The sequence below is a fragment of the Cryptomeria japonica genome, chromosome 5 (genome assembly GCF_030272615.1).
Source record: "Cryptomeria japonica chromosome 5, Sugi_1.0, whole genome shotgun sequence".
In the NCBI taxonomy this organism is placed as follows: domain Eukaryota; kingdom Viridiplantae; phylum Streptophyta; class Pinopsida; order Cupressales; family Cupressaceae; genus Cryptomeria; species Cryptomeria japonica.
The window spans coordinates 639,619,825-639,642,615 of record NC_081409.1 but is presented as its reverse complement, the minus strand read 5'-3'; positions in this window follow the sequence as shown (position 1 = coordinate 639,642,615).

Genomic DNA, 22,791 nt, shown 5'->3' with positions numbered 1-22,791 from the left:
TAGAGAGGCTTATATACCTAGGATTATAGGTGTAAACCAATAGTAGCTGACAGGGAAGAGGTAATATGAATTTGCATGGAGGGTTGAGAGGACATAATATCTATGAAACCCCTAATTTATATTGTATGCGATTTATGACCCTTCTCCAATAGAGCTAGTAAAGTGTGTTGTAAATGTTTTAATTGATTTTCTTGTATGCATTAAATGTTTTTCTATGAGTGGGACTTCATAGTGTTTTTAGAAATGATAAAATCCACCTGAAAGTAAAGGAGCTCGACGGAATTGGAAAGGTAAATCTGTAATTGCTGAAATATGTCAATTTGATTACATAGAAGCAAAAATAACTTTGGCTTTGTAGATGTAGATACATAAATAGATACTGGAGCATCTGGGCATCAACACAAAACACAATTTACTTTTAAATGTTAAGTCGGGGTTGTTTTGTTTTTCATTTGGTTGTTTTAATTTTCATAGCTTGGATATTGTGAATTTGTCAAATTTGTTCTTCTAAAGTAAGTTTCAGTATTTCCCTCTGCAATTCTGCGTTGATCAAAAGATTATGCAATCAAAATCAAATTCATAAGGAGCGATTAATGTAGAAGAGAAAACGAAATAACTCCATTTTATTAACGTATTTGGGATTGTTGTCTAAAAGTCTGGAAGCGTAGTTGAGCAAGGAAGAGACAGGGGCAACCAAGTCAGAGGTTCCATTTTGCCATGTCATGGAAGTTGCAAGGTTGTTTTGGCGTGAGAAAAATGAAAAAACTAGAAGACAAAGGTTGCATGCGGAAAGTAGGAAGGAATGTGTGGTGAAAGAGAAGAAAAAGAGGGGGTGCGTAGCTAGCTGTGTATTAACAGAGATATGGAGGAAGAGTAAAGTCTGCTTATGGCATATAGGAAGGAAAGTTTTGGCCGTCGAAAGACCGATTGAGGAGCCAGGACCTGGCTCGTGATTGGAGAATAGAGCATAGTGTGTAGGGTTGGTTGGAGGCCGCGTGGGAAAAAGGTGCAAGAAAGAACCAAAAACTAGAACTTTAGCTATATAAGCAGTTAAGTTGCATACTGAGACAACAAAAAAGGGTTGAAATTCGAAGTACTGTTTAGGATCCGTGGGTGTACAAAGTTAGCTATAACCACCACTGGTACGTTTCCCCTTTAGAGAAATATAAAGTTCATATGTTAAAGGACTTTGACAATTCTCAATTTTGTAAAATGATTTCTTGCAACCATAATAATGTTTTAAGGACTCTTAAAATTGTGTTATTTGTGTTGAATATCAATTTGATTGAATTGAAATTATTTAGTTGTTGGTTGCAGTTTCCTTAGCCTAGTAAGGAACTGGGTTTTTGTTCTTAGAGTAGGTCTGATTGTGTTGTGAAGAGAACCTGTAGATTGCCTAGGGTAGCCATATGGCTTATAGAGGACGGGGCTAGAGAGGAAGAGGGCCCAAAGGCATGGAGCTTGAACTTATAGAGGTAGTAAGAAGTAATGTAGAGGCAATAAGAGATCTTGCAACATGATTGGACACAATGGAGATGACTTAGAGTAGAGGAGTCCACACAAAAGACATCAATGAAGATGAGGAAGAGCAGGTTGTTGAGGGAGGTGAAGAAGTGAATCAACCAAGGCTCGATCCAAGAGAAGAGAGATTTCTCAAGACTATCACCAAGATAAACTCTTGATTTGATCCTCCAAGCTTCAAAGGTAGTTTAAATGTAGAGGAGTTATTAGATTGGATTAGCAAAATGGATAAATACTTTTAGTATGAAAACATAGAAGAAGATTATAAGGTCAAGTACACACACTAAATTGAAGGGGCACACATCCCTATTGTGGGATCACCTACAAACAAATAGAAAACGAAGAGGAAAGGATAAAATTAGATCGTGGGATCAAATGGTGACAAATTAAACCAAAGTTTTTGTTGGCGAACTATCAAATCAATTTGTTCAGGAAACCCCAAAAATTGAAGCAAAAGGAGAGCACTGTTGAGGAGTACACCGAAGAGTTTTATCGATTAAGGGTTGATCATGTCGGAGATGATACTGAACAAGTTTTGAGATACTTGAATGGTTTGCACATATTCATCCAAGATGAAATAAGTGATCAATATGCATAGTGTAGAAGAGGCATACCGATATGCCTTGAAGGTGGAAGAGAAAGTCAATAGGAAGCAATAAATTAACTTTCAGGGTAGAGGTAGATTTTTGTGAGGAAGAGGATAGACAAATAGTGGTAGAGGCGCAAGAAGAAGCAAACACATCAACTGCAAGCACGTAGGAAGGTAAAGGAAGAGGATACTTCCCTAGAGGAAGAGGAGAGTACTCTTGTGGAAGAGGTAGAAGAAGTTTCAACGGTACATGTTTCTAATATGAGGAAACATGACATCAGATTGTAGCATCCTAAAATTGCACCCTTTGCAATTTTGACCACATTTGGGGCCCTCACCTTAGTGTTTCTCATTCATGTGCCTAACTAGGACCCATTTATGCTTGTATCATGCAATAATGGCCTTTATATCACATTTCACCCTACTAGGACCTTTAATCCTAACCCAAAATAGGGTAGGATCGAGGAGTAGTGCCTTGGTCCTCACTAGGACCAGGGAGTAGCGTCTTGGTCCTCCCTAATTGGGCCCTAATTTAAACCCTTTGCCCTATCCAAATTTTGAGCGGGAAACCTTGTTTCATGTCGGCCTGTGTCAGAAATTAATATGTTTGAAGATGGGCAAGTATATAAGGAGGTCTTCACCTCTCATTTTGGATATAAGGGAGATATATGGTGAAATTGAGAGCACTACAATCAAGCAATCAAGCATTCAAGCATTGAAGTATTCATCTCAAGCATTTCTAGAGGTCTTCAAGGTTGCATATTCTTCATCTATCTATTGTGGAGCAACTTTACATCATTTAGTTGCAAACATGTGTGTTAGGGTTTTGTCATGTTCATGTCATTTCATACAACATATGTGATACCATTCAAGAAGCAAAGCATCATTATCAGTCATTGCAGATATGAGGTATACCTTTTCATCATTTATTTCAAGTATTTGCAATATTTCATTCAAAGTTAATTCCTAAACCGGGGTTTGACTTAGGCAAACCCCTATTTCCAACCTATTTCCCCTTTTTTTTTATGTGTAGGAAATAGGTACGAAGTTGCGATCTTCAGAATAAGCATTATTTGTAGACACGAATCAACCCTTTTCGGTGTGCGAAAAAGTAGGAGGACCAAGGCGCCTACCTCCTAGGTCCTAACATTTTTGGAGCTTTTTCGGAGATCAGGTCTGAATCTGCATATATTGCTCAGATCCATGTGCATACGAAAATCCTGCATTTGTAGCTTATTGTTTTCTCAATTTTACCTTCAATTTTTCAGCATTTTACCTTAATTCAACATTTCAACTCACAAAAGAGAAAATCAAAATTAATTCAATCCATTTAGTATTCAATCCTTATCAGATTTGTGACTGAATCTAGTAGATTCCCTTACTCTTTTGAATGTAATGATCCTAAGTGAAAATATTTAGTGGTTTTCATCCCTCTAATGGTGAAAATCCTAAATCAATTCTCCACATAATTCAACCATTTAATGTCCACAAATCCAACATGATGAAGGTAGAGGAAAGGAGGCAAGAGTGCATGTTGCAGAAGTTGAAAATGAAAAGGAGACCACCAAGCATGGAGAAGACCTTGATGATGGAGAGTCATTGAGGTTGTGAAGAGTTTTGTTGAATCTAGAAAAGGAGAAACCAAAGCCAATCCAAAGAGGAAATTTGTTTTGAACATGGTGTAAGGTGAATGGAAAATGTTGCGCAGTCATTGCGGACAATAGTAGTATTGATAATAATGTTCAAGGAAATGGTGAGCAAGCTGAAATTGAAAAGAATTAAGCATCCCAATCCATATAGAGTTTGGTGGTTGTAAAAAGAGCATCACTTGTTGAATGAACAAAGCTTGACGAGTTTTCAAATTGGAAACTAGAAGGGCAAAGTTATGTGTGACAAAATGCTAATGGATGCATGCCATATTCCTTTGTGCAGACTACAGCAATTTGATAGGCAAGTTGTTCATGATGGCCAATTGAATACGTATGCAATCAAGAAGGATGGAAAATAATACATTTTGAACCCATTAAAGAATAGAGAAGATGAGAGTGAAGATAAACCAAATGGGGGTGAATCAGTTGTCACATATTACCGGAAGCATTAGCAATTTAAACTTTAATACCGGAACCCAAAATAAAAATATCGGAATAACAGTTAATCCAATTAAGCATAAACAATAATCACAGAATAAAAGTCATTCACACAACACCAAGATTTGTATGTAGAAAACTCGGTAAAGGGAAAAACCACAGTGGGAAGCCTACCTACAGTCATATAATACTTCTACAGTAAGTATGTGAATTACAATGAAGGGGTCTGCACTTGCAGGAAGACCAACAACCTAGAGCACACTGCTCATCACAAAAGGAGCCTCACTGACTACATATAAATCTAGACTACAATCCAGAGAAGTGTTGAACTGCAAAAGATAACATCTCCTATGCTTGAGTACAGTTCCGGTTAAGCTCAATACCGAAGGACTAAATCCTCTTACAAAAACCCAATTCGATCTCCAATGATCGACCAACTCCTCTACCTAAATGATATTACATTATTCGCACATTACATTCCTTGACCATGACCTCTTACATTAACCATGATGATCTACAATGAGATCTTACATCTTATTTATACAAACCCTCGACCATAAACAATCGGGTCGGCCACCAGACAATAAACCAATTACATAATTACAAACCATGTCGGCCTTAGACCAAAACAAATAATATCTAACACATAAGACATCCCGGAAATACAACAATAGGTCCTATCCACACGTTACATTAATGTCGGTCCATAACCTAGATCAACCGGGACCAAGTATAGGTCCACACGCTTCAACAATGATCTCCAAATGCCAAGTCTCGAACATGATCACCAACAGCATCCTGAAACTCCATCAGAAGCTGCACCAACACCAATTATGCAATTCATCAAAGATCTCCACCAAAAGCTTTGCTAATGAATCCCTCACCGGAACCAGGAACCAATCTTCTAAGCAAGCAAGATAGCATCCAATCACCAGACCAAAACCAATTGATCAAGTATGAGTATAAGCATCATGCACAAGCCAATTCCATCACTAGATTATACCGAAGTCTACCGGATCATGCTGGATCCAAGTTAACCAGAAACCACTCAACCTATTTGGATTAGAAGGGTGTTGGTAAAGCATCCAAACAGTTAGTGTTGACATTAATGACAAAACATCAATGCAACACATAATCAATTCCACCAAATGGCTAGCAGAAGGAAAGGCAATAACCCCTAACTTCTATTTGAGATACTCAAAAGTATCCTTCACCAAAGCCTTTGTAAAAATATTTGCTATTTGCTCTGATGTAGAAATGTATTTCAGTTTGACTTCTTTTTTAGCAACTTTCTCTCTCAAGAAATGATAATGGATTGAAATGTGTTTAGTCCTTGGATGCATAACTAGATTCTTTGAAATGTTTATAGCATTGGTATTATCACACACAATAGGAATAGCTTCATCATATACAACCCTAATATCCTTAAGAGTCTACTTCATCCATAAAAATTGAGTACAACGAGATGTTGCGGCAATATATTCAACTTCAACTGTAGATAATGATATAGATTCTTGTTTCTTACTCATCCATCCAACCAATTTATCTCCCAAAAATAATGCTCCATCACTTGTACTCTTTATTTCATCAATACTTCTTTCCCAATCAGCATCAACTATTCCTTCAACATGAAATCTCCATCTCTTATGTACCGCAGACCGAAATCCCGAGTTCCTTTCAAATACCCGAAGATCCTTTTCACTACTTGATCATGAGTCTGCTTTGGATTAACTTGAAATCTTGCAACCAAACATAGAGTCTGCATAATATATGGTTTAGAAGTGGTAAGATATAATAGACATCCAATCATATATTTATGCTTCTTTTGATCAAAATCTGAAGATGCATCATCTTTGTCTGACTTGCATCCAATGGCTAAAGGGGTAGTAACAAATTTACAATTCTCCATATCAAATTGTTTCAACATCTCTTTAACATACTTGGCTTGAGAAATAAAAATTTCATTATCCAACTGAGTAACTTGAAGCCCAAGGAAAAAATACATTTCTCCAAACGTAGACATCTCAAATTCTTTCTGCATTTCTTGTACAAACTCTTTGCACAAGCTATCACTTCCACCAAAGATAATATCATCAACATAGACAACAACAATCAACAACTTAATGCCTTCAAACTTGAAGTAAAGATTGCTATCAACAATACCTTTCCTGAAATTTTGTTGCAACAAATATTTGTCCAATCTCGCATACCAACCTCTAGGTGCTTGTTTAAGTCCATACAATGCCTTCTTTAATCTGCAAACCATGTTCAGGTTTTCTGACAATTTGAATCTAGTTGGTTGTTCAATGTACACTTCTTCCATCTCTCCATCAAGAAACATTGACTTAACATCCATCCTAGCAACAGGGGAAAAAGTTTATTCAAAATCAATATCTTCTACCTGAGAATAGCCTTTACATACTAATCTTGGCTTGTACCTTGTGACTTGTCCTTGTTCATTCAGTTTGTTCTGGAACACCCATTGTGTTCCTATCACATTTGTGTCCACTAGTCTAGGTACTAGTTCCCAAGTTTAATTCTTCTATATCCGATTCAATTCTTCTTCCATAGCTTTAAACCAACTTTCTTCTTCTTCTTTTTCTTGCACATCAGTATGCATGGCTTCTTTTCAAAAAAATATTAGCCAAGTTAGCATTTTTTATCATAGTTCTAGCCATTTCAATAACTATTATGTTCTTCCTTTCTACCACAACATTCTACTGATGAGTTCTCGGAGTAGAAAGATGTCTCCTAATACCATATTTCTCATAGAAATTTTCAAACTCATTTAAAGTAAATTCTCCACCTCTATTAGATCTCAAACATTTGATTCTAACATCAACCTGATTCTCTACCATTGACTTGTAAACTTTAAATCTTTCAAAAGATTCAAATTTTTACTTAAAAAATGTAACCCATGTCTTAGAGTAATCATCAATGAATAACAAAAAATAAATTTCACCATTGAGTCTGCATGTCCTTGTAGGACCATGTATAAGTTTGTATGAATTATCTCCAACAAATGTGATGTAGATACTCCTTGTTCTTGAAACTTCTCCTTGTTTTCTTTTCTAACTGACATTCTCTTCACATAATGTCAATAGGTTTGATAATCCTTGGTAAATCTCTCACTGCTTTGTAGTTATTGATCTTTATCATGTTATCAAAGTTGACATGTCCCATTATCTTGTGCCATAACCAACATTCATTGCTCTGGCTCAGATAACATGTGTTTCCACTTCTGTCCTTTATGTTGTAAACATTCCCACTTGTCCTAATTTCTTTTGCTACCAACTTTCTAGTTCTACCTTTTCTAATCATACATCCAGTTTCCGTGAACACAACTTCATAACCTCTATTGCACATCTGACTAGCACTCAACAGACTATGTCTCAATCCTTCTACATAATAAACACCATCAATTTTATGCTTACCATCAATATAGATTCTTCCTATTCCACAGATCGGTACAACTTCCTCTCTTGCAAATTTTACAGATCCACCATTGTACTTCTTTAGGGCAATAACCTGTCTTTGTCTCTGTTCATGTGATTTGAGCATCCAGAATCAATGATCCATGATTTCGGTTCAACTTTAGCACGTAGTGCAGTCTTCTCTTCTGGTCTTCCGATACATTTTTTATACTTCTCTTCTATTGTTAGAAATAAGAATTTTTCATTCCAGTATTTAACATCTTCTTCAGATGAGTGTGTTTCCTAAATACAAAACCTTTTTCCCTTTATCTCTATCATCCATTCTTCTCTCAAAGTCATTTCTTCTATACCTACTTTTCTTTTCATCATCCTCATATTTTCTGTAATATTCTTTATATGTATATTTTGAAGCATAATGACCTATTCTTTCATAATTAAAATATTTCAAGGGTAACTTACCTTTGCACTTCCTAGTTCTTCACTTTAGTCTTCTTACAAAGTTTGTTTCAATCTCATCCAGGTTCTCACTGGTTTTCAGTTCATCTCCTGACATCTTTGAAACATTAAATGTAGCTTCTCTTCGATAGGACTTTATATCTTCCATCTCACCAATCTCATAGGTAGACAATATACCATTAAGCTGATCAATTGTGTAGTTGTTTAAGTCATTACATTCTTCAATTGTACACTTTTTTGGTTTATAGGGTTTTGTCAATGTAAACAAGATCTTTCTGATAAAATCACTTTCTTCAAGAATTCCACCAACAACTCGGATAGCCTTCATTGTATCATTTAATTTATGTATGTAATTTTCAACACTTTCATCATCAACCATTCTGAAACCTTTGAACTTTTACATCAGATTTAAGTCTTTTTTTGTTGTGTCTTTGGGTCACCTTCATATGCATAACTCAACTTGTTCTAGATTCCCCTAGCTTCCTTCATTCCTTTGACTTTGCCAAAAACTTCATCATTGAGACAACTGATCAGAATTGTTCTAGCCTTCACATTTGTCTCATCAGTCTTAATCTCATCTGGAGTTGATGGTCCATTAGGAGTCATTGATAACCACTCTGGATAATCTCTCAAATTTCATTATGTAATGCTTCAAAATAAGATTTCATTATTTCCTTCCAATAGCTGTACTTTGTTTCATCAAACATCAGAGCTTTAACATGAAGGTCCTGCACCATTTTAGATCTACGTCAAATGGTTAAACTTTTCACAGAGGAACCTTTCTCTTATACCAATTGTTGAACATCCAACATGACTGAGAGGGGGTGGGGGTGTTTAATCAATTCATAACTTCAAAAGCAGTTATTAATAAAATTATTCAATATAAGCACTTAACCATCAACACATTAAACTGATACACATGAACACCAGATATACATGGAAAATCCAAACATGGAAAAACTACAGTGATAATCTAACACACACTATGAATAACAATGTTTACAACATTCTAGGATTGTAGCCAAGGAGTATCAACATTTGAAGGACTTGCAAAATTAACTACCTTAGGCAAGATACAAAAGGAACTGTGTAGCTGAAGAACACTTCTTTAGGACAAGATACAAATTGTTGCCAAAGGACTCACTGTCAATCAACAACGAATGAAAAAGTTGAACTGAAATTGAGAAGGATTTTCCTAATCATGAAATTATCTTTGAGCAGTAATCAAGTGACCAATAACATGGCAAACATCTCTGACAATCTCCACTATCACAACACTCTATCTAGGAGAATATATCATTTTTAAAGTTCCTTCCCAAACTGACTTTCACATCACCATAAACTCAAATCTTCTTGCAATTCATTCACATACACTTCTCACAAAATTCACTTCTCATCCATACTCAATTCATCCTTCCACACATCTTATATATGAGATACAACATTGAAATTCTAAATAAGTGTCGACGAAGACAATATTACATAAAATAAGTGACTCAGACCAAAAATACTTAGATTGGTCCACTAGAAGAAAGAGAATCAAAACATATCATAATACATCACCCCATGAACAATCCGACAATCTGCACACGCTAGCACATATTCCAAAGGAAGGTGTAGTTATAATCAGTCAGTCGGCCATATAATCACTTTTAATTCAAAATACTCCATGTGGATCTTGACAAACCAAACTGAGACCCAAGTAATCACCTCAACACATCTTCCAACACATATCTAGACCAAAAGAACACGATCCACTAAACTACAATACAATTAGCATCATATATGGAGGGCACCAAAAACATTTCGGACCACCTTGAATACAGGATGACACAACCAACACCAAAAGAGTAATCAAACCAAACTCTATCTAAATAACCAAGGTCTAACAAAGCATCTCCGGACCAATATCCATTCAAATAAGAAAATTTTACATCAATGACAACCATACAAGCACATACTTCTAATAGGAAAATGCACCGAACACTTTCATGAGGTTTATGAATGAAGTTTTGAGACCATATTTTTGGTTAGTTTGTAATTGTGTATTTAGATGTCATTTTAATATTCAATAGAATAAAAGAAGAGTACTTACAGGATGTTAGAGCAATCTTGCGAAGGATGAAAGGATATAAGTTAAGGGTGTATTTGGTCCATGGATTAGCAAGCTTCTAAAGAAATTTTAGAGAAATTTTAGTGGGATTTGTGTGTTGGATATGGAGACAATGAAGGATAATAGAAAAGAATTTGTTTGGACAGTTGCAATAGAGAGGTGTTTCAATATTTTGAAGGCAAAGGTGATAGAGTAGTTTGTGTTAGCAATTCCTAACTTTGGAAAAGTGCTCTAAGTTGATTGTAATGGAAGTGTCAGGACAATGATAGGGGGAGTTCTAAGTCAAGAGGGAAAACTAATAGCTTACTATAACAAGAAATTAAATGAGAAAAAAATAAAATACTCCATGTATGATCAAGATTTGTATGCAATTGTGCAAGCACTCAAGAAGTGGAGACACTATTGGCTATCGAAGGAGTTTGTGTTGTACACCGACCATCATGCATTGCAATTCATCAATAGTTAGGGTAAATTGAGTCAAAAACATGTGAAATGGGTAGAGTTTCTTCAAAGTTATTCTTTTGTTTTGAAGCATAGAAGTGACAAATTGAATAGAGTTGCTAATGATTTAAGTACGAAATTGTTGTTGAATGAATTGAGAGTAAGTTTTGTTGGTTTTGATTCTATGGGAGAGTTGTATGAAGAAAATGCATGTTTTAAAGAAGCTTGGTCCATGTGTAAGAGTCCAATTGGGATTGATAGAACTCCATGGTTGGAGTATTTCATTCAAGAGGATTTGTTGTTCAAAAGGAAGAGATTGTGCATGCCTCAAGGATCAATGAGGGAAAACTTGATGAAAGAGAAACATAGTGGGGTTTGAGTGGACATTTTGGAGTTGACAAGACATTAGCACAATTGAATGAGAGTTAGTATTAGCCAAGGATGGGTACATATGTAAAAAGAATAGTGCAAGATTGTCAAATATATTAGCATGGCAAGGGAGTGAGGCAAAACATCAAATTATACTAATCACTGCCAATACCAGAGAGATCATGGCAATGCATTAGCATGGATTTGGTTTTGGGGTTTCCCTGAACACACACACAATGATTTTATTTTTGTTGTAGTGGATAGCTTTTCAAAAATGGCTCATTTTATACGACGTCACAAGTGAAGCTACATTATATGGTTTTCGCAAACATATTGTTTTAGACCAAGACACCAAATTTGTTGGTCATTTTTGGCATACTTTGTGGAAGATGATGGGAACACAATTGGATTTTAGTTTAGCCTACCATCCTCAAACTGATGGTCAAATTGAATTTATGAATCAAAGTTTGGGTAATTTGTTGATTTTTTTGTTTGGGTATACCAAATTAGTGGGTGGGATTTGACATTGCCACAAGTCGAGTTTGCATATAATAATTTCACAAATCGAAGTATGGGAAAAAGTCCATTCCAAGTGGTGTATAGGTACAACCTAAGAGGTGTTGATAAGTTGAGAGATAGTGTAGATTTGGGTAGGAGTGCTATAGAAGAAGATTTTGCAGAGTACATTCATGATTTGCACAAGGAAGTGAAGGAGAACTTGGACAAGAGTGCCATCAAATACAAGGAACATGATATTCATAGAGAGTGCGAGAATTCCTGGTCAATCACTTGGTAATGACACATATGTGGAAAGAAAGGTTTGGATAAGGAAACTACAACAAGTTTAAGTGGAAAAAGATTGGTTCATGCAAGGTTTTGCAAAAGTTCTCATCAAATACATATGAGATTGAGCTTCCAAATGGAATTGATATTTCTCTATCATTTAATGTTGTAGATTTATATGAGTCTCATGAAGGTGAATCTAGTGGTTAATAGTGTTGAATGTTTCAGATAACTGAGAGGGGGGGAATCAGTTCACAACAACAGATCTGACAAATATAGATTTCAAATTTCACAACCATGAACATATAATGTCATGAAAAGAACACACATAAGAACCACCGGATATGATGTGGAAAACCCAAGAAAGAAAAAAACACGAATAATGTTAGTTCACAATATAAAAGCAACTGTTAGGGTGACATCGGTTAAGGTGAGTTTTACAAGATGGTTCATTGCCATAAATGCTCACTACAAGTAGGCTCATTTCTTGGCTAAAATTGCTTGAAAAAGGAGGGCTCACTGCCCAAAGGAAGAAAGAAAGAATCCACCACAACAGGCACAACTACCATTTTGTTGCAATACTAGAAGAAAACTTAGGCTCATTTCCACTGACACCAAACAACATCAACAAACAACCACACTATTCAACCACTTCTCACTGCCAGAGATAGATCTTCCTTTTATAGTCAACTTCCTTTTTCTAAAACCTTCTTCATAATTTTTCATTACAAATGATCTTTATACATATCGATCTTCAAAATATATCATTCAAGTCAGGCAAGGAGATAATAAAACATAATTCAAAAAATAGGTCTCGACTAAGCATTTGCGTGGTGGAAAGGAATGAAAAATAGATCACACCACAATGTAACAACATGTTACCAAACACCGCAATTACTAGACCAATGGATAAAACATTTGGGAACAATTTGAACCGATAAACATCATGATAAGAAACACATTTTCGGAGCACAACAACACATGTCAAGATAGAAAAACATAAACACATGTATGAATATTATAATCCCAAACACACAAGAAAACATGAAACGAGGAGAAATCCAAATCTTTGCAAATCTTGAATATTCTGGTTATTGCACAGACTTCCAGAGCACCAAAACTCTCATACTGCCAATACAACAATCTGTATCATCTGCATCATACATACCTAGCTTCCACATAAATCCGGACCAATCCAAACCACCAGATTGACATCAATTACAACATAGACAAGCAATTCTAACAATCTCCCCCTTTGTCATTGGTGGCAATATTCATTAACGACAAACAATTTCTTCAACATGTTTAAAGTACTTCTCAAACACTTCTCCCCCTTGAAAGAAAAAACTATGTACTTCCAAACTTCTCAAGAACAAACTTCTCCTCAAACTTCTCCAACTTCTCCCCCTTTGATATCAAGGACTAAGGTAGAGAGAAACACTACTTAGAAACCACTCTGCTCCCCTTGAGAGGAAGCCCCAAACATTAGCCAAGACAAAAATATGTATGAATTATCCTAGATTAATGCACTGTCAAATGCACTTAGTTCAAACTAGGAAGGGGAATAACCCCTAACAACTACCAAAGATACTCAAAAGTATCCTTGCATAACACCTTTATGAAAATATCCACAAATTGCTCTTTGGTAGGAACATATTTGAGTTTCATTTCATTGTCCAAAAAATTCTCTCTCAAGAAATGATTCCAAATAGAAATATGCTTTGTTTTGGAATGTGAAACCGGTTTTTTAGAGATATTGATTACAATTGTATTATTACACATGATTGAGATGGGTTCATTAAACAACACGTCAATGTCCTTCAAAGTTTGCTTCATCTAAAGCACTTAAGTACAATATGAAGCAACTGCAATATACTTAGCTTCTGTTGTTGACAAAGATACAGAATCTTGCTTCTTACTTAGCCATGCCACTAACTAGGAGCCAAGGAAAAATGCTCCACCAATACTTTTTTTGTCATCAACACTTCCTACCCAATCTGCATCAGTATAAGCTTTCAAAGTAAAATATGATCCTTTGGGGTACCACAGTCCAAAATCTTATGTTCCTTTCATACATGATATCTGGTCTAGTAGCAATCAAGTATAACAATCCTCCAATCAGTGACATGTATTTGCTTGCATCCGCTTTAGGTGGTTTTTCATCATTGGTCAACTTGCATCTCATAGTCATGGGAGTACATACTAGTTTGGAATTTTCCAATCCAAACTTCTTCAATAGTTCTCTAACATATTTTGATTCAAATGAAAGTGCCTTTACTGTTATGATTTATTTGCAATCCAATGAAGAAATTCAACTCACCAATCATATAAATTTCAAATTCTTTCTGCATTTCACTAGCAAATTCCTTGCACATATTATCATTACCACCAAAGTTTATGTCATCCACATAAACAACAACAATTAAGATCTTACTTGATTAAACTTTGAAGTAGAGATTGTTGTCAGCAGACCCTTTTGGATATCTTTGATTCAATAGATACTTATCTAATCTTTCATACCAAGCTCTAGGTGCTTGCTTCAATCTATACAACCTCAGTTTGCAAACAACATCTGAATCATCTAAACACTTGAATCCAGAGAAAACTTTAGTGGCGAATAATCACTAATTGGTATATATTTTGTATCAGACATTTCAAAAATGGTGAATAAGTTGGACCGATTCAGGTGGCCGAATCGCCCAAACTTTATAAAATTTCAGTCAAATGTATTTCAATTCGCCTTCATTTTTAATAATTTTTTGTGACGATTTAAAGATTTCACCAATAGAGTCTACGCTATCACAATGGTCTATTTAATATTTTTGCCCGAGTTTTCGGAAGTGTGCCTCAATGCACCGACGTAATTCGCCAATAGCTATCAATAGTTAAATTTGCATGAGAACCCAATTCACCCGACATTTTCTAAAAGAGTGTCTTTATTCTCCCCAATATTCACTGTATTTAGGGATAAATTAAGCATAAATAATATAATCAGATTATCAAAGCGAATCACCAACTCTAATCTAATTAAATTACTCCTAAATGACAATAGAAATGATATCAAATCGATTGAATACACAAGAAATAACATAAAACTCCTTCAATTGATTTGAAAATGCTTCCATTGCTCTTCTCCAATTCATGTGGTAGGTGGCTCTCAAGTATTGCACTGGGATTCCTGAATATGATTAACACAAATATTTTGAAGACTGTGATTCTAGATTGAATTGAGAAAATGATCTTGTTTATATAGATTTTCATGAGAGATGGGGAGGGATTTTAAACTCAAATTATGATTGGGAGTGAACTGATTTAGATTGATTAGTTAACAAAGTTGATTGATTTGTTAACTTAGATTGATTGACTTGTTAACTAAATTGATTGAGTAGTCAACTAGATTGATTGGATAGTTAACTGAATAGATTAGTCAGTTGATTGGATAGATTGGGGAGATGACTGATTTGATTGATTAGTCAGAAAAGGTGATTTGAAGTGAAAAGGGTAGATTGAAGAGTTAACTGAGTTAACTGATTTGATCAATCAGTCATGATTTTCCACATGTGCTGTAGGAGATTGAATTGAAATTCATTTAATTTTGATTTGAATTTGGATGGACTTTCGAATGTTGAAATGCACATGAGATTTACTGAAATTCATTGAAATTCAGATTTGGTGAAATGTGAATTTGGGAAAATGAAATTAGATGGAATTATTTGAAATTCAAATTTGGAGAATTCGAGGAATAAGTTAACTAATTAAATAATTTAAATGAAATAATTTAATCATTAGAAATGGAATTAATTAAGTAATAAAGATTATTTAATTAAAGAAATAGATCACAATTAATAAAATAATTAATATTTGGAAGAGGGTTAAATGATTAATTGATTAAGAAGTGGAAATTGAATAATTAGAAATGATGAAAATGATGATTGAGTCAATTGAGAAGAAATACTATTAAATTAATTAAAGAATTAAAGAATTACTTAATGAATAAGATGAATAATTAGTGGGCGATTAATGAGACATTTTTTAGGTGTCTACATTTGCCCCTCTTTGACACAATGTTGAAGCAACGTTGTTTCAAAGAAAACAAAAAAAATCTGCTCCAGTATGCCCTGGTAATATTAGGGTAGAATGCCCCCTTGAGAGATTGTTTGTGCATTGAAGGCATGAATGATCTCTTGAAAGAAGAAGAATGTAAGATAGAAGAATGATAAACTTGATGATGCAAATGAGTTTGATTGGATAGATGAAATAGTTGGAATGCTTTGAAAATTGACCGAATGATAATATTGATAGGATTGATGAAATTGTTCAGATTGGTTTGATTGATAGGATTGATCTGATAAAGATAAAGTTTGATTTCAAGAAGGACACATCCTGTATAAGACAAAGATGATCAAAACGTCTGGTTTTAGGAAGGATACATCCTGTATAAGACAAATGATAGATGATCATGTCTGGTTTGAGCTAATGGTGTCAAGTGTCTTGCTCCCTCTTGCACCCAATCAATTAGATGTGAATGTACAAGGGGTAAATCTTTTCTTTCATCTGCTAGAGAAGTGTATGATATCATGCAAATCTGGTTATTATGAACATCTTCATAGAGAGTGTCATTATCAATGAGTGGTTGATTGTCATATGGTGTCTCTATTGTTCGTGGGCTATTGTCTTGAATAGATAGAAACTCATAGTCATGAGAATTTGTCACACTTTCATATATGTCCCACTGTCTGAGGCTGTGTCACTTATCTCATCTTACTCTTGTAACAGAATTTGTTCCTGACATGAGGATCTTCTTTGTATGGTGGAAACCCTTCTTAAACCTGGTATTAGACGTTGTAGTCTTTTCTCATATGACTCATTTGGTATAACTAAGCTTGTTTCCCTTGGTAGAAGTATTGACATAATCCAAGGATTAGGCACATTTGCAGGTGGTGATTCAGTTTCTGTTACCATATTTTCTTGTGAAGTTGTTTCAAGTATCATACTATTGGGTGGTGTCTCATTAGTTTCTTGCAAAAGACATCTGAGATCTTGACCATCTGATTTTGTACTAGGATATGTTGCTACTTGCTTGATTCTATGAGATGAAGGAGGGAGTTTCCATGTTGATAACTGATTCTAAGGTATATACTCTAATGCTAGGCTTGGATAATTTAATATGTCCAGTGTTCGTTGTCTTGCCTCTATTATCTTTGTGACATGTTTATACCCTAACTCTTGATTCTTTAGGTTCTCCTCAGGTAATACAGGTTCTAATCTTCCTTGTTGTTGTAGTCCCAATCTCGTGGTACCATCATACCCATGTTTCTGTAGCATTTTAAAACTATTGCCATAATGATCTAAGGGTAAGTGGGCTATTGTCATGTCATCTTCTTCTCTATATAACCAGTGATTGACATCTTCTTCTAGGGATTCTTCCTCTAAGTCTCCCCATCTAATGAATGAGCATGAATCTGAATATTTGACTATCTCATTTCCTTTATCTTGTCTCATCACAGTATTCTGAGGTTTCCCAAAATATCTTGGAGAAAGAGATAATTGTTTGACAGTTGATGTATTGGAGATAGAGTATTCCCCACAACCAACATCCTTAATATGTAAAGAAGATGTTGTAGGTATATCTTTCTGTGCTTCTCTATGTTAATGAGTCCATTTGTGTAATAAGTGGTGCTTCTTGATTTATTGGAACTTGATTGTCTGTGGGTGGTCTTAAAGTGTTTCAGTGTTGAAAGGGGTTAGGATACCCATGCACATTTATTTCTACTCCATTGACTGGGAATTTGATGCATTGATGAAATGTAGAAGGCACCACCTGCATGGCATGTATCCATGGGCATCCTAATAGCATGTTGTATCCTAGGTCTTTGTCCAACACTTGGAATTTGATGTCTATGGTAACTAGTCCAATTTGTATTGGTAATGTGACCAATCCTTCAGAAGGACATTCCTCATCATCATAGGCTTTGATGTTGATTTCTTTGGTTAAGTCTACGTGAAATTGGGAATAACCTAATTCCTTGATCAACTTAAGGGTACATATATTTAGTGCTGCCCCTCTATCTACAAGCACTCTTTCTTATTCTCTTGTTATGAACATAAGCTTCTAGATGTAAAGGATCATTGTGCCTGATCCTATCTGTGGGGATGTCTTTTTCTGTGAAGGCCACCTTGGATGAAGCGGTTATAGTACCAACCATTGCTTGTAATACACTTTCATCCATGTCTTTGGATACTATTGAATTTGTTTGATATTATTGGTCATTGCTGCTATTAGGATATGTTGTTGTCATTGATATCAACATATTCCTATGCATTGCTCTGGTGCTTGCAGATTGGGAAGATCTTATGATCCAGTTTGTTGTTTTGGTTTGTTGATCACTGTTTTGTAGAGCTCGATATTTCCTCTGGTTTATTCCGATGTGATCAAATATTTTGCTGATTTTTTGGGATATTGATTGGGATGGTCTTGTGTATCTTTATTTCAGATGGATCATGATTCGGTGCTCCGCAAGTTATCTTTCTTCGTGACAGTTTCCGATTGGTTGTGGTCTTGAGCTTTCAGACGTTGATCGATGAAGATTTGATAAGTGGTGTTGGTGCAACTATTCCTGATGATTCTAACATGGTTGTTGGTGTTTCCTAGTTGTGTCCTATTTATTTTGATGATTTGTATTGATTGTTGTGCGAGTTCTTGGTGGTTTCTATGAAACGGTGATGATTTTCGTGTTATGCGGTTTTCGTAGTGGTGTAGCGTGTTGCGGTTGATCTTGGCATGATTTCTGGTGGAGTTGAGCATTTGGGAATTTGTTTTAGGACCATGTTATGCTATGTAAATCATTATATTGGTCTGGCGGTCAATCTTTGTATCGTGTGTTGTAATTTTGTAATTGAGGGTTGAGGGTTTAGTTGACCTTGTTATCAAGGTTGATGATTTGTATATATAGGTGACATATGTTAGAATGAACGAGAGGAAAAATGAGAGGGGGGGGGGTGAATCAGTTTTCCACAAGTTAAATAATTATTGCAAATTATAAACCTTCTACTAGAGAAAAATAAGAACAACATTGTGAAAGATAAAGCATAAGAATACACAACACAAAACACCAATATTTTGACATGGAAAACCCAGTGAAGGGAAAAACCATTGTGGGAAACCCTACCCACAATTAGATAATACTTCTGCAACAGTATGTGAAAATATTACAATGGGGATTGCACTTACAATCAGGCCAACCACCGAGAGGACACTCCTCAACACAAAAGGCAAGTCTCACAGACTTACATAATCATCAGACTACAATCTAGAGGAAATGAAATCTGGAAATAACATCTCCTAATGCTTGGTTACAGTTCCAGTTAAGCACATTGTCTACAACCCAATCGGATGACTAAATCCTCATACAACAACCTCTATCAACCTTGCAGACCTTATTTTGCATCTACATATATTCGTTAATTGCACATCTATGCATCCAATCCATCCATCCATCCATCCATCCATCATTCATTCATTCATTCATCCATCCGTGATCTACAATGCGATCTTACAATCATATTTATACGTTACATAGACCTAAACAACTAGGTTGGCCATCCTAATATAAATTTATCATTACAATGCATAAAACAACAATTGGATCACAACCCATATCGGCCAAGGACCCAAATAACATCCTCAAATCACCAAACACTTCCGAAGAGGATTTTGGATCAACCACAACATGTTACACCAATCGGGAAAAACCCTCAGTGTCAATAACACAAAATATCCTACCAGACCCAAATAAGATCACCAAATCTTCATGCTAGCCAATGCTAAGTCACCAAACAATTGGGACACGATAAAGAACACCTTTAGCATGTTAAGAACCATTTCTATAAGCCACATCAAAACCACTTAACCATTTCATAAAATATCACCAACTGGGACCAAGAACATCAACCGATAGTCTAGAACATAATCAATAGCTTCCGGAGCACCAGATCATGAACCAACTGAATATGACATACATATTCAAATCATGAATATCCTTCAACAATCTGAACATACCAGAGCAAAATCTCTAATAACCTCTGCCAAAACCATGTCCAACCGGAGCAGGTCAACAACCAACCAGAGTAGTGTTCACATCAATGACAACACATAATTAATTCATGCATATTACCAACAATACCCCCCTTTGGCATTGATGGAAACACTGAATGTAAAAAACATCCAAGTGCCAAGGAATGCCAACAATCTCCAAGAAACTCTCTCCCAAGATAACAACAAAAGAATTGACTGATCTCTAACTGATCTGATTTTTCTAATATATCTCCCCCATATTGGAATATGTTTTTCTATTTTTCACATGGACATCTCCCCCCCTTTGACATCAAAGCTGAAGGGATGATTCCAAGGTATTTAAGCAATTAGCTAACTACTCGTCCTGAGTAGTAGCACCATCTCATCAACTTAGATAAGAAGATATTTCTGATAAGCTCACTGGATTGATGCATCTCTGCATCTCTAATTCTGTTCCAGAGGGGTGGTGACCCTAGATTGATTTATGAGATATTCAAAAGTATCTTTAGGAAATGGTTTTGTTATAATATCTACAATCGGTTCCTAAGTGGGCACATATACCAATCCGACTTCCTTTTCTTTCAAGAAATTATATCTTATAGATATGTGTTTTGATTTGGAATGAAATACCGAATTATTTGACATATCAATAGTAGTTGTATTATCATAGTGAATAAGAATAGACTAATCATAAACTACCCTTATATCCTTCAACATTAGCTTCATCCATAAGATCTCAATACAATTTGTTGCAGCAACTACATATTTAGCTTCAGCAGTAGATAATGAAGTGCATGATTGTTTTTTGCTAAGCCATGAGACTAATTTCTTCCCAAGAAATAATGTACCACCTGTAGTTCTCTTCCGGTCATCAACATCTCCTACCCAATTTGAGTTTGTATAGGCACATAATCTGAAATCATCATCCTTTGGATACCATAACCCATAATCTGTTGTACCTTTCAAATATCTGAATATCCTTTTAACAACAATTTCATATTTTTCTCTTGGATCAGACTGAAATCTAGAAGCAATGCAGACAACATTCATTATATCTGATTTGGTCTGATTTAAGTACATTAGTCCACCAATAATTGATTTTTATCTAATTGAGTTCACTGTAGGAGATTCATCTTTCTTTGACAGTTTGTAACTAGTTATCATAGGGGTTCCAACTTGTTTTGAGTTTTCAAGTCCAAATTTCTTTAGCAATTCTTTCACATATTTAGTTTGACAAATGAAAATACGTGTATCAGTAATCTGGAGGAAATGAACTATGGAAATAGCATCTCCTAATGCTTGGTTACAATTCTGGTTAAGCACATTGTCTGCAAAACAACCTGAGGACTAAATCTTCATACAACAACCTCTATCAACCTTGCAGACCTTATTTTGCATCTACATATATTTGTTAATCACTCATCTATGTGTCCAATCCATCCATCCATCATTCATTTATCCATATGTGATCTACAATGAGATCTTACAATCATATTTATATGTTACATAGACCTAAACAAGTAGGTCGGCCACCCTAATATAAATTTATCATTACAATGCATAAAAAATAATTGGATCACAACCCATGTCAGCTAAGGACCCAAGTAACATCCTCAAATCATCAAATAGTTCCATAGAGGATTCTGGATCAATCACAACATGTTACACCAACCAGGAAAAACCCTCAATATCAATAACACAATATCCCATCGGACCCAAATAGGATCACCAAATCTTCACGCTAGCCAATGCAAAGCCACCAAACAATTGGGAGATGATCAAGAACACCTTTGGCATGTTAAGAACTATTTTTGAAAGCTGCATCGAAACCACTTAACCATTTCATCAAATATCACCAACCGAGACCAAGAACATCAACCGACAGTCTAGAACATAATCAATAGCTTCTGGAGCACCAAATCCTTAACCAACTGAATATGACATACATATAATCATCATGAATATCCTTCCAAAATTGAATCCAACAATCTGAATATATTGGAGCAGAATCTCTGATAACCTCTGCCAAAATCATGTCCAACTAGAGCAATTTTGACATCAAAGACACCACATAATCAATTCTTGCATATTGCCAACAACATATTCATGCAATTTGGTGATCGATGTTATGTCTGCATTATCAGAGAGAGGTTTATGTGCAAACAAGTGATTCATCCTTCGGTTTTGTGATTGAGGAGATTTTGGTGCTGCAGAATAGACATTTGTGCTTAACCAAAACTATAATCAAGTATTTGGAAATTCTATTCCTTTAGTTCATTTCTTCCGGATTGTAGTTTGAATCTTATTGTAAGTCAGTGAGACTTTCCTAAGGGTTGTAGCCTTTCGGTCCATTATCTTTTGAGAAGTGAGCTCTAGGCAGTATTCTTGAATGCATGTGCATTCCCCATTGTAATATTTCACATACTAGTGCAGAGTATCATCTTACTGTGGGTAGGTTCCCACCATGGTTTTTCCCTTAACTAGGTTTTCCACGTCAAAATATTGGTGAACAAGTGCACTTGAAATGTCTTGGTGAAGATTATTGGAAGATTACAAAGAATGCCTATACTGTTCCTCCAAATGGATCATCTACTCCTAATGAGATCAAGGAAGATGAACATAATATTAGAGAGAAGGAAGCATTGCTTAGTGCCTTGACTGATTCAGAGATGACAAATGTAAGGGGACTTCAGACTGCACATGAGATTTGGGTGAAGCTTGAGATTCTGTATGAAGGTGATAAACAGGTGAAGTGTCTAAGATCTGATAGAGGTGGAGAATTCTATTTTGGGGAGTTCAATTCATTATGTGAGAATCATGGGATTAAAAGACAATTATCTGCTTCCAGAACCCCTTAGCAGAATGGAGTTGTTGAGAGGAAGAACAAAATTGTCTTGGATGCTGCAAGGACTATGCTGATTGAA